The 13,666-nt window shown below is 35.5% G+C and overlaps 1 pseudogene; it reads left to right on the forward strand.

Moving 5' to 3' along the window:
- The first annotated feature begins 2,414 nt into the window (after window positions 1-2,414).
- Window positions 2,415-9,549, forward strand: LOC101843682 (annotated as a pseudogene).
- Window positions 9,550-13,666: the final 4,117 nt, after the last annotated feature.

Raw genomic sequence — 13,666 nt, forward strand, 5'->3', positions numbered from 1 at the left:
GTCCACAGAGTGAATTCCAGGACAGCCTCCAAAGCCACAGAGATACCCTGTCTCGCAAAACCAAAAACAAACAAACAAATAAATAAATAAATAAAATTACAGAAATAATCTAAAGAATAAAATATTATTGCTTATTCTAAGTTTAATATAGTACAATTTCCACAAGAAGGAAAATTCTCAGTTTAACATGTATGTATTTCAAAGACTACTGCTTTAATCTTGCATAGCCATATCAGTATTATAGAACAATCATTTTTAAAGATAAAGGCATGCTGACCATTTGAGTTTTCACTAGGTAGTGTCATTGTACGTTTACAAGTCATTGAGACTAAAGGTGATCTATGCAGAGTTAAATGTGTTAATGTGTCATTGAGAAATAGCATTTTCCTTAAAATCTAGCACTTATTTCTGTCCTATGACCTTGGTAGATGAGTCAGCACAGCTAATCAGAGTGGCTATAAAGTGAACTGAATGTTAAACTTTCACTGGAAAAGTAGAACTCCATTGCATTTAATGAAGAATAAATGAATTTACAAACTTTGGAATTAACTGAGAGAAACTATTCCAGCAGTGATTGAGTCTTAAAGGGTTACTGTTTTTCCATATGAATAACTATAGTTTTAGAACTCAGACATGAATATTTTCCATATATGACAACAGATGGTGTCTTACACTTTAGTCACATTTTAGCAATAGAGTTATTAAAATGATAGTTATTTTTATATAAATCTGCTACGTGATGATTATATTTGGATGAATTTTAATGTATAATGGAACAGAGTCAATGTAGACATCACATTCATCACTGTGCATATTAGGTACTAAAAAAGCAACAGAAATTATTACGTAGAATTTTGAAGTCACAGATGCTTAAGGTTCATTCTTAGTTACCAACTTCATTCCAAAGCTAGTCATAATTTAAAATTTATTTAAAATCAATGCAATTTGTTTACTTTAAAACACTGTCTTTAAAAATTAAACTATTTTAACTTGCCTTAATGTATTGGCAAAAAAAATGTTACCATGCTACATAATATATATCGTATACTTGTGTATTTTCTAGCTGTATTTCTTGGCATATGGAAACTTTCTGGCTTTGCATGTCCACGCCTAAGCTTGACGTTTCTGAATATGTAGGGTATTGGAGGAAAGGCTGATTATAGTAAACATCTTGCTTCATCTTTTCTTAGTCTCAAACAAATTTCTAAATTTGATTGTGGTCCACTGCTTGAAATTATATGAAAGAAATCAAACCAATCTTATGGGAAATAGAGACAAAATGTGTTAAAGAATTGATTCTCAAGGGTTAATCAGCTACTATACAATTGTATCTTATGGAAAAGAATTTGGTGAATTTTCCAAAGGAGACATTTAAAAATAAAATCCTTCAGTCCTTAACTTTACAAGTTAATTTGTTCTCCTCATATGTCAAAAGTATATACTCATGTAAAGAAATGTAAAGAATTTGAATTGGACCTGCCCTCTGCTTGAGGTGAGTGTGGACTCTTCTCGGGGCCCCGACTCCCTATATCCCCCTCCTTGAATCTTCCTGGCCTGCTCCACACCTAGAGTGAATGCACCCTGGCAGGACAGACAACCCTGAGTCTGATTACACATCAGTCGTGGCCCCCCAGCCACCATCTGCCCTCTACTTGAGGTGAGTGTGGGCTCTGCTCAGGGCCCCAACTCCCTACATCTCCTTCCTTGAATTTTCCTGTGCCTGTTCCTAGACTAGAATGGACCTGCCCAGGCAGGGTGGATCACCCAGAGTCTGGCCAAACCTCACTTTTGGCTATCAGTATCCCCTCTGCCCTCTACCCTCCACTTGAGTCTTGGCCACCCTATGTCCTCCATTTGAGTGAGGAGAACAACAGCAGAGACTGAAACATTCATAGTTGCAAACACTGAAGTCTTGGCCCACCTCCACCACTGGGAGATAAGAGGAGATGGAGAGACCACACCTGCACTCACTCGAAGAAGGGGTGGGAAGATGACATTATAAGAGCAAATTCAACAACAGAAGGACAAATATGACACCAACAGAATCTAGAGCCCCTACATCAGCAAGACCTGAATACCCCAACACAAATAAAGCAGAGGTAAAGGACATTAAAAACAATTTTATGAAGATATTAGAGACCCTCAAAGAAGAAACTAGAAAATCCCTTAAAGAAATGAAAGAAAAAATCAAACAAACAAAAAGAACAGCTGACCAGATAAGGGGGAGCTCTTGAATCCCAGACTGATGGCTGAGAGGCCAAAAGGAGACTGATCCAGTCTCCATGAATGTAGTGCCAGGGAGGAGGTCACAGAAATCACTGGGGCCTTGGATAGTAGATCAGTGTTCACCATGGTTTATGAATGAGTTTTTGGAGCCCATTCCAAATAGAGGGATGCTCTCTCAGCCTGGACACATGGGGAAGGCCCTATTTCCTTCCCAGGATGAAATGACAGACGTTAGAGATCCCCCTCAAGGAGGGTTGGGGCTGGTGGAGGGACAAGGTAGGAGGGGTGGGAGAGGGAGCTGGGACTGACATGTGAAACATTCATGTTTCTAATTTAAATAAAATCATATTGAGGGAAAAAAGGAAATGGAGGAAAAGTCAAACCAAAAAATTCAAGGAATGAACAAATTCCTTAAAGAATGCAAAGAAAGACAAGAAAAAAATGATCAAACAAGTGAAGGAAACAATGCCAACAAGTGCAAGACTTGATACCTGAAATAGAAACATGAAAGATAAAACAGAATGAGGGAATTCTGGAAATAGAAACAAAGGAACCTTCCATTCCATCCAAAGACACAAAAAAAATACCTCTTCTCACTGAGAAAATCCAGAGAATCATCAGGTCACGCTTTGAAAACCTGTACTCCACAAAGTTCAAAAATCTAAAGCAAATGAACAATTTTCTGGATAGACACCAATTATCAAAATTAAATGAAGAACAGATAAGCAATTTAAATAGATCTATAACTCCTTGTGAAATAATAAGCAGTAATCAAAAGTCTCCCTATGAAAAAAAAAACCTAGGTCTAGATGGTTTCAATGCAGAGTTCTACCAGAAATTCAAAGAATAGCTTATACCTATTCTTCTCAAAGTATTCCACGCAATAGAAGCAGAAGGGTCATTGCCAAACTCTTTTTCCAATGATTCAATAACCTTGATCCCCAAGCCACAAAAAGACACAACTAGAAAGAGAACTACAGACTAATATCCCTCATGAATATTGATTCAAAGGTACTCAATAAAAAACTGGAAAATTGAATCAAAGAATACAAGAGAAAAATCATCCATCATGATCAAGTAGGCTTCATCTCAAGGATGAAGGGATGGATCAACATAAGAAAATCTATCATTGTAATCCACCACATAAACATGATCATCTCACTAGATGATGGCAAAATCCAACATCCCTTCATGATAAAGGTCCTAGAGAGATCAGGGATAAGAGGAATACACCCTAAGATAATAAAAGCAATATAAAGTTAACCAACAGCCAACATCCAACTAAATGGAGAGAAACTAAATGCAATCCCTCTAAAATCAGGAAAAAGATAAGGGTGTCAACTCTCTCCACATGTCTTCAATATTTTACTTAGATTTCTAGCTAGAGCAATAAGACAACAGAAGTATATCAAGAGGATACAAATAGGAAAGGAAGAAGTCAAAATTTCACTATTTGCAGATGATATGATATTTTACATTAGTGACCCAAAAAACTCTACAGGAACTCCTACAGTTGATAAGCAGTGCCAGCAAATAAATATGCCGAGAAAGAAATCAGAGAAATATCACTCTTTACAAAAAGCCACAAACAACATAAAATATCTTGGGGGTAAAGTTAACCTAGCAATTGAAAGACCTGTATGGCAAGAAGTTTAAGCATTTAAAGAAAGAAAATAAAGAAGATAACAGAAAATGGGAAGATCTCCCTTTCTCTTGGATAAGTAGGATTAACATAGTAAAAATGGCAATCTTGCCAAAAGCAATCTACAGATTCAGTGCAATCCCCATTAAAATACTGGCACAATTCTTCATAGATCTTGAAAGAACAGTAATCAACATTATATGGAAAAACAAAAGACCCAGGATAGACAAAACAATCCCGCACAATAAAGGAACTTCTGGAGGCATCACCATCCCTGTTATAAAGCTATAGTTTAGTAAACGGCTTGGTATTGCCCAAAAATAGAATTGAATTGAAAACTCTGATATTCACCCACAAAACTAAGAACACCTGATTGTTTACAAGGAATCTACGATTCTACAATAGAAAAAAGAAAGCATCTTCAACAAATGGTTCTGGCATAACTGGATGCTGGCATGTAGAAGAATGCAGAACCTAGCAAGAGAAAGTGGGACTTGCCTTTGAAATATTGGTACAGGAGACTACTTCCTGAACATAAAGCCTGTAGCACATTCACTGAGACTGACAATTAACAAATGAACTTCCTGAAACTGAGAAGCTTCTGTAAGGCAAAGGACACAGTCAACAAAACGAACATCAGTCCACAGAATGGAAATAGATATTCACCAACCCCATATCTGACAGAGGTCTGATCTACAAATTTTACAAAGACCCCAGGAAGCTAGATTACAAAACACCACAATAATCCAGTTAAAAATTGGGGTACAGAACTACATAGAGAATTCACAATAGAGGAGTCTCAAATGGCTGATAGACACTTAAGAAATTGCTCAGCATCCTTAGCCAACAGGGAAATGCAAATCAAAACAACTCAGATGCCATCATATTCCTGTCGGAATGGCTAAAATAAAAAACACCAAGGACAGTTTATGCTAGAGAAGATGTGGAGAAAGGCGAACACTTCTCCACTGCTGGTGGGAGTGACAACTTATACAGCAATTTTGAAAATCTGTATGGAGACTCCTCAGGAATATGGGAATCAGTCTACCTGAGGATCCAGTAATTCCACTCTTAGGCACATACCCAAAAGATGCACATTTATACAACAAGGACATCTATTCAACTATTTTCATAGCAGCACTATTTTTAATAGCCAAAACCTGAAAGAAACCTAGATGCCCCTCAACTGAAGAGTGGATAGAGAAAATGTAATATATTTATACAATGGAGTACTACTCAGTGGAAAAATCTTGAAATTTTCAGGCAAATGAATGGAACTAGAAGAAACCATCATGAGTGAGGTAACCCAGTCACAAAAAGACAAACATGATATGTACTCTCTCATATATGGATTTTAGACATAGAGCAAAGGATTTTCATCCTACAATCCACACCACTATAGAAACGAGGAATCAAGGAGGACCCTAAGAGAGACATAAATGCTCCACCCCCTTAAGCAGGGGAAAGGAACAAGATCTCCTGAGCAAATTGGGAACATGGCAGGAGGGGAGAAGGAGCTAGGAGAAAGAGAAGGGGAGAAGAGGAGGGGAGAGGAGAAGAGGGAGCAGGAAGATTGAGTAGGGGGAATAATAGAAGTGAGCAAGATAAGAGATACCATAATAGAGGCAGCCATTGTAAGTTTAAAGAGAAATTTGGCACTAGGAAAATTTCTAGAAATCCACAAGGATGACACCAAGTAACAGTCTAAGCAATAGTGGAACAGAAAGGGGGATGGATAGGGGTTTAGTTGGGGGCAGGTTAGGAGGGGCAGGAAAGGCCACTGGGATTGACATGTAAAACAAACTTGTTTCTAATTTAAGTAAAAAAGGAAGAAATATTAAAAAACAATTTGAATTTTTATAGAATATAAACTATGATTCTTTACTGGGTCATGTCAGCAGTAATGTGCAAAATATTCTTCTAGTGGTAGTATCATATAATTTACCTAATCTGTTTTAATATAGTATACCTGATTATTCTCATGGATATATATGATTATTCCTATTTAATATTTGTTTGATACTGTTAAAATGCTATTAGGGTTTATGGTAATATTATTTTGACGCAGTATAGGCATGCATAGAAAAGATGTGTAAAATCATAAGCACAAGGCCTAATCAAGTTAGAAACACAAACACAGATGTGCACACACACACACACAACTTGTATAACTTCCAAAGTGTTTTGTTTAATTTTATCTAAATATTGTGTCAAAATCTTAATAAGGTGGCTCATACCACTAAACTGATTTTCTTTTTATACAGAATTCAACTCACTTTAGAAAAATGAATCCATTTATTTATAAGCTTGAATGAAACAGATTGCTGCTTTGTATGTGCATTTAAATCTGTGGTAGAAGTGTCTTGGAATAGCCATTATTATTATATAGTATCATTTTGTTCCACTGTCATTAGTGATTACATTAGAATGTAATTTACCAGAAATATGAGGCATAAAACACATGAACCATTGTTTCATTCAGCATACATCTCCAAAGTTAGCCTGCATTTTCTCCAGTTTCCCTGGTTTTCCTCTTAATGATTTAAATTTGATTGGGTTAGGAATCATGACTTCTGTCAGAATTCTTAATTTATAATAATTCTGAGCTAAATTTTGGATAAGAGTTTTATAATTTAAAAATGTATTTTAACGCTTTATCAGCCTCTCGTTGCAGTTGCCTAACTATAAAGACATTGTCACTCTCTACTGTTAATACACTTCATATGATATATGATACATTGATCAGACAGAAAGGAAGAGTGCACACTAGTTTCAAATGAAAAGCCAATTTTCATTAAAATTGAAGTGTTGAGTCAGATTCAGGAGTGATTGGATAAGTAGTAGAATGTAATTGAGAGAATACAATGGAGAATCTGAATGATGTGAGTTATCAGTTAATGAAAGACAGACACAAAGCTGTGTGACATGGCAGCTACTTTACCACTTTCATTTCCCAGCCTCTCAAGTTAGTAGATTCATTCTCTGAAGAAAAGATAAGTTCATCTCCAATGTAAGTGTATCACTTACTAAAAAGAACAGTTACACAGGAAAATATGAAAAACCCAGAAGCCCATGCTTAGTGCTAAGGCAGAGAATTCACATGTTATAGATTATTATCTCTTATAGAAGTTAAAAGAATGTAAGCTGATATCGGTGTCACACACCTTTATTCCCAACGCTCTGGAGGCAGGTGAGTCTCTGTGAGTTCGAGACCAGCTTGGTGTACCAGAGCTAGTTCCAGGACAGTCTCCAAAACCACAGAGAAACCCTGTCTGAAAAACCAAATAACTAACTAACTAACTAACTTAATTAATTAATTAATTAAAAGAAAGTGAATTATTTAACTTACTAGTAGGAATAGCATATGTGTTATTTATAGATTCTAGAATTTCAAGAATAGTAAATTATATTTATAATTTGAGTGGTGAATAAATTCATGGTTGGAAGTTATATCTTAGAAGAACAGGCAATGCCTTGTTCTGTGCCTGTATGAAGTTGATTTATAGAGAGTTATTAAAGATATCCCACTGATTTTACACTTTGTAAAAACTATGCATATTCATTATACATACTGCCTGTGAGAAAATATTAGGTCTATGTATGTAGTGAAATTAGTAAGTGCTAACTCTCTTATATATCCTTCCAGATATCCAAGAGGACTGACTATATTTTTACACACCAGGATTGATATGTTTTTCATATTACTAAATAGAACCAGAGACAGAGGAAGACATTCCTAGGGGAAAATAAAGTTTAATGATATACTCTTTGTATGTAGTCTGATAAGTAATTTCTCAATTAAAGTCAATGATATCTATGCAGAAGGGGGTTCTCATCATTCTATGACTTAAATAAGGGAAAATTAATGAAAACATGAGTATAGTGGCCATAATCAAGTTGTATGGCTTAAGGGTATGACTCATGATAAGAGGAATAGCTACGTGTAAAATATATTTTTATGTTAATTGTTACACATCTAGCAAGATTATTTGTAATCCCCATTTATTACTGAAAACTGGAGAGGGTAATGGGGGAAGAAAGTCCAGGCATTCATCTGGATTTCTGAGAACTCATTCTTGCTTCTTGAATCCTTATATACTTCAAAGAAATCACACATTTTGACATGATCTATACAAAAATAGATTTTGAATATCAGATGCTGGTGTTCAGTGAACTAAAGAAAACTGTTACAAACACAATGTGATTAGGGGTACCATTTCTACTCAAGATAAGACAAGGGTCTGGTTCCTCTTGGGTCTGTTGGAACAGAAAAGGGAAGAACATTTTAATGTGAAGTTTGTGTTGAATGCTCACAGTATCAGAACTACTTCATGGTTGTCAGTGTTTGGAAATCTATTGACTTCTGGTTCTTGAATACTTAAAAATTGTGCTATTGCTAATTTAGTAGAGAGGCTTGGGATACTGGATTTCTAAGAATTATCATCGGTGAATATGGGCAAAGGGTAGATTTTGGTAAGAGTTGACCAACTACAACTTCCACTTATGTGGGGAAATTGAATGCTTTTATGAACGAGGTACATTTTAGTGGGTTAACTTCCAAAAGTTTGTTCATTCTATTTCCTAACTCTCTTTCAAATTGAATCTGATTTGGATAGTTGTTTTTTGTTTTCTAGAAAATTGTTTACTTAATTTTTAGTTAAATAATTAGACATTTAAAATAAATCGTTGTATCTTCTGTACTTACAACCATTCCTTTTCCATTTCTAATATGGCCCCCATGTTAATTTTGAGTTTTCTTAGCATAAAAGATTTCCTCTTTGTCAGATTTTCTATACAGGTTTTCTCTCTGTAACAATCATGGCTAGCTTCAATCCCTGAGATTTACCAGCATCTGCCTCCCAAGTGCTGAAACTAAAGGCATGCACCACCATTGCAAGGCATTTAAAATGGCTACTTTTATGATTCACTGCATGTGCTAGCATTTCAAATTAAAATGTTCATTTTATTTAGGAAAATTCAGTTGAATAAATTTTCTCACTCAGATAATGCAATCAGTTTAACAACAGACCCTTTCTAGAGCCCACACAGACTCCCATGCAGTTGTTCCCATCTATCTCACAACTACATGTTCTATGTGGTTTGGAAATGTGCTAGACTTCCTTTATATATCTTTGATATACTGTGGCACATGCCGTAATCCTAGTAATCTCTGAATTAGATGCCAGCCTGATCAAGAGTGAATTCCAGCATAGCAACAGCCATCCTCCAGAAGGAGAGATTGTTCGAGTCAGTACCAGGAGGCATAATTCCCAAGCCTTCTATACCAACAATGCTCCAAGTTATGAGACCATCAAAGAGGAATATGGGGTGACTGAGCTGCGGGAACTGCACAACACAGCTGTTGTGAGAACCACCGTGATCAACATGCCCAGAGATGTTCCTGTGCCTGACCATGTGGTCTGGTCCCTGTTCAATGTACTCTTCATGAACTTCTGCTGCCTATGTTTCATTGCCTATGCCTACTCTGTGAAGACCAGGGACAGGAAGACGGTGGGCAATGTGATTGGAGCCCAGGCTTACGCCTCCACTGCCAAGAGCCTTACCATCGTTCCCTGATCTTCAGTGGTCTCATGGTCATTATCTACATCGTTATTGTCTCCACCAACTCTGTGGCAGTCTTTCAAGCCTTTTCAAAAAGAATGCCACATTCTGAGTTCTAGTCCTGTCCTATGCTCCACAAGCCACAGCTGCCTGGCCCAGGCTGAGGCCTTGACGCTTTGTTTACACTGTGCATATGCAAATGTTACCTTCATATGTGTCTGTCCACAGTGGATCCAATAAAGTCCGCATGGTGACACCTCTGAAGGAAAACAAAAGAGTGAATTCCAAGGTAAACACATCTTCACAGAGAGACTCTATCTCAAATAAAAAAGAAAGAAAGAAAAAACAAAAAAGAATATAAAATAAGTGAATAATTACACGAAAATTTATTGTTATAACTGTTGTGGAATATCACTTTATGTGAAGATGTGTTCTACTTGTTTATGTTGCATTTGTTTAACACAGCAAAGAAGTGTTACTTTGCCCGCATAAGGCACCCGATTGGTCTAAAAAAAAAACATTTAATAGCCAATAGCTAGGCAGTAGAGGAATAGGCAGGGTGGGGGAAAGGAGAAAAAGGACAGGGAAGAATCTAGGCTTGAAAAGAGAGAATGATAGAGAGAGGGAGAAGCCTGGTGCCAGCCAGACAGGCAGCCTCCAGCCAGCCAGACACACAGAAGAAGCAGGAAAAGTAGAACATGCAGAATGAAAGAAAGGGGAAAATGTAGATGAAGAGAAGCAGTTTAAGTTATGAGAGCTACTGGTCAAGCACAAGATGAGGCTGAACATTCATAACTAGTAATAAATCTCTGTGTCATGTTTAGGGAGCCAGTTAGTGGCCCAGAGAAAACCTGAACATATAAATAAAATGTTCTTTTTTATTGGTAGATATCTTCTAGAATTGGTTTCTTATATTGTATACATGCATATGTATATGCTCATTAATGTTGGTCTGCAGACGTGTTTGAAAATATATTATGGAATGATCATGTGAAACAATCAATCAATAAGTGGAGTAAAGTTGTTTTTCCCCCATTGGCTACCCAGTGCCTTTTAGTAACTACAAGAAAACTTATAGCACTCTTCAAAGCAGATTTTGAACAGGACACGTTCATGATAAACTAGAGCAGAGTATCATCTAGTCAGTAGATCAGTCTACGGTAGTTGTAAAAATAATTGCTGCACAAAGTTCATGTGGAATGGAAATAGGAGTGATGGTGTTTAGTTTGACTCCAACAAGAGGTGTTAAACCATGCTTGAAGTGTTTGTAGATCTCCAAATAAAAAGTAAATATTGATTGACAATTGTGTAAATTACTTTTTTTCTTATATGACAAAATGTTAAAGAGAAGCCACTGAAAGACAGAAGGGATTATCTTGGCTCACAGTTTCAAGTGGCACATCCTAGGAGCAAAATATGGTAGAGCTCATGGCAGCTCATAATTCCCCTGATGAGCGTGAGTCAGAGGAGGCAGTCCAGAACAAGAATGGGTCTGAGCTAAACCCAACTGCTGAGTCCCTGATCAGAATGGCTGTTTTAGTAAAGTTCTTTTGCCTTCAAAGTAGTTTAACAAACTGGTAAAGGAGCCTTGATAGACAGACCATATCAGCAACAAGGTAAAAACAGTATCCTTACATTGCAATTATTAGTTTGCCAAGTGGCCTCATAGCTTTAAAATATAACCACCTATTTATTATAGAGTAACCACATTGTAAACAACATATTAGTTATTTATTTCCACTAGAAATGTTTTGGAGAAAACAAAATAATTTAATAAAATCTGGGATACCAAATGATGTAAGAATATCTCTTCTTTTGCATTTTATTAATAAGCAATCCCAAGCCTTCTTTCACTCAGATTTATCCACAAAACCTTTATTTCATGGGGACCAAGGAGAAATTCAGTAGTCCTCAACCAATCTCATGATTTTTCACTCAAATAAAAATTGTTGCTGCCTGTAATTAATCCATTTAATTGTGATTGTGATTGCATGTAGCTTGGCTTTCTGATGTTCAGGTTATTGTTGTATTTTGATAAGACTTGTGATGTGATAGAATTTTTGTCATGATTTCATGTTGTATGTCAGTGTTTATGCAGCAACTCACAAGTTTCACACTGATAACCTCAGGAGCAGTACATCCACCCAATGAAACCAATTAGTAGCTAAAATGTTTGCCATGGGATTGCTAATTGTATCTTAATTCATGTGTTCTCAATTAAATTTTAGTGAGGTTAGTTATTTTCTTCTTTTGACAATAGGCCTTTATGTTTTATGTGTGCCTTTGATGGTATTAATGAGCTAAAGTAAAATGTCCTGTGAAAAGAATGTTCATATGATTCTTTCATCTCTAGAAGCATTATAATTTTGTCACTAATTAGCTTTATAAAGGACAAAAATAAAGGGACCATTAACTCTTGCTGAGAGAATTCTGTACTATCAAAAAAGGAAAAGCACACAGAGTTCTGTTGACCAAAAAAAGAGTTATAGAAGTTAATTTTCTGGTAGATGTCAAGAGAATAATGCAATAAAATGGACTGGAAAAAGCCAGTTAGAAAGTTGTTAGATAGTCAGTGATTCACATCGTCAAAAATTTGCTCTAAATACTTCTTTTGTAACTTATCATTGAGTCTACTATCTGCCTTACAGTGTTTTACTCTCTTAAACACTGAACATAGCAAGTATTTTGAATTTACCATGGTAAAAATGTAGTATAATGCTAAAACATACTCAGTAAAATTTTATTGACTTTCCAGTCTGTTTCAATAACTGCTTAATGCTACCTGTGTAATGATGAACATAGGAAGACATCATCACTTTCCTCCTAGTGAACCATAGTCAACAGAATGACCCATGGAAGCAATGGGAGAGTGGGGATATTGTCACGTGATTTGAGATGTGGAGCTGCTGTCTGGGACTATGAAAGTGAAAGAAAAAGTGCAATAATGAAGTGGAGGAAGGGAAGAGAGATAGAGGCTAGGAGCATAGGAAGGAAGATGGAAACTATTCCAGCTTTAGAAATATCTTCATATCAGCTATTTTAATATCTACAGAAACATTGTACCTATTTGTTTACTTGTTATATTTCTTTACTAAAATAATAATTCACAAAGATAAAAACAGTGTTTTAGGCAGAAAATATTAGAAAATTGCTGAGGACACAGGGTCAAAGATGCCTGTAGGCTGTAAAGGAGTAAGAGTGTGAGAAAACCTTTTGTATATGTAATGTGCTTAATTGACATACATTTATATATACTTAAAGATTGAGTAATATCTGTTTTAAATTTCTTGATTAAGTATTAATAATGTTAAATTTGGAACATTCACAAAATTTAAAATGATTTTTGTTAGACATGGTGACTTTGCTATTTTGATATACCCCAGCATGGGTATCAAGCAGCAACCTGAAATTCAGAGGTGTGACTGAAGAGAGATCTTTTACATTTCTGTGTTAGTTCAAACTACTGAGATATTTTCTAAAAGAATATGGAAGGTCCTTATGCAAAACAATACTTGAAGGCTACCAGTTGTGCAACATAAAAATGAAATGGCATTTAAAGGAAGAATTAATGGAAAGTAATTTTCTGCAATGATAATATAGTATTTCTTGTAAGACATGGTATACTTCAAAATGTGAAAAAGTTTGATTTTTGAATCATTGCTAACAAAGGTGGAAACTCAGTTATGTAACAACTATATTTTCCTTATTTCAAATATACAAAAGTTATATAAATAATACATTTTACCAACCCTAAAAGATAATGTAAAGAATATTTCATTTAGATAACATGTATATATTCAGATCAGCCTATTGAGATGACAGATAAATATGCAAAACATTTCTTTCCTATTTCAATTTTTAACTGTCATGTAGAACTAAATAAAAAATATTCATGTAGGAGAATATTAGTAGAAGAAAAAAGAAAAGACATTGGAATATTTATTGTCTGGCTGTGCTAAGATTTTACCCAAATTAACAATATTGAGGTTGTTTAAAAGTGCATAATAATTATCTAGCATTATAAAGGTGTAGTCAACACTTTTCATTGAGATGGATAAATCATATAATACTACAGTGTCTGATATAATGTTATTTATAGCACTTCACTGTGCTTAAATGATAGTGAGTGTTAATGTTACCTTCTTTATTAGAAGAATTACTTGTGCACATTCAAACACATCAGAAAAACATTCTCACAACCATTTTTCCATTTTCATTCTTTACAGAAATTTAGAA

The sequence above is a fragment of the Mesocricetus auratus genome, unplaced genomic scaffold (genome assembly GCF_017639785.1).
Source record: "Mesocricetus auratus isolate SY011 unplaced genomic scaffold, BCM_Maur_2.0 Super-Scaffold_15014, whole genome shotgun sequence".
Lineage (NCBI taxonomy): Eukaryota > Metazoa > Chordata > Mammalia > Rodentia > Cricetidae > Mesocricetus > Mesocricetus auratus.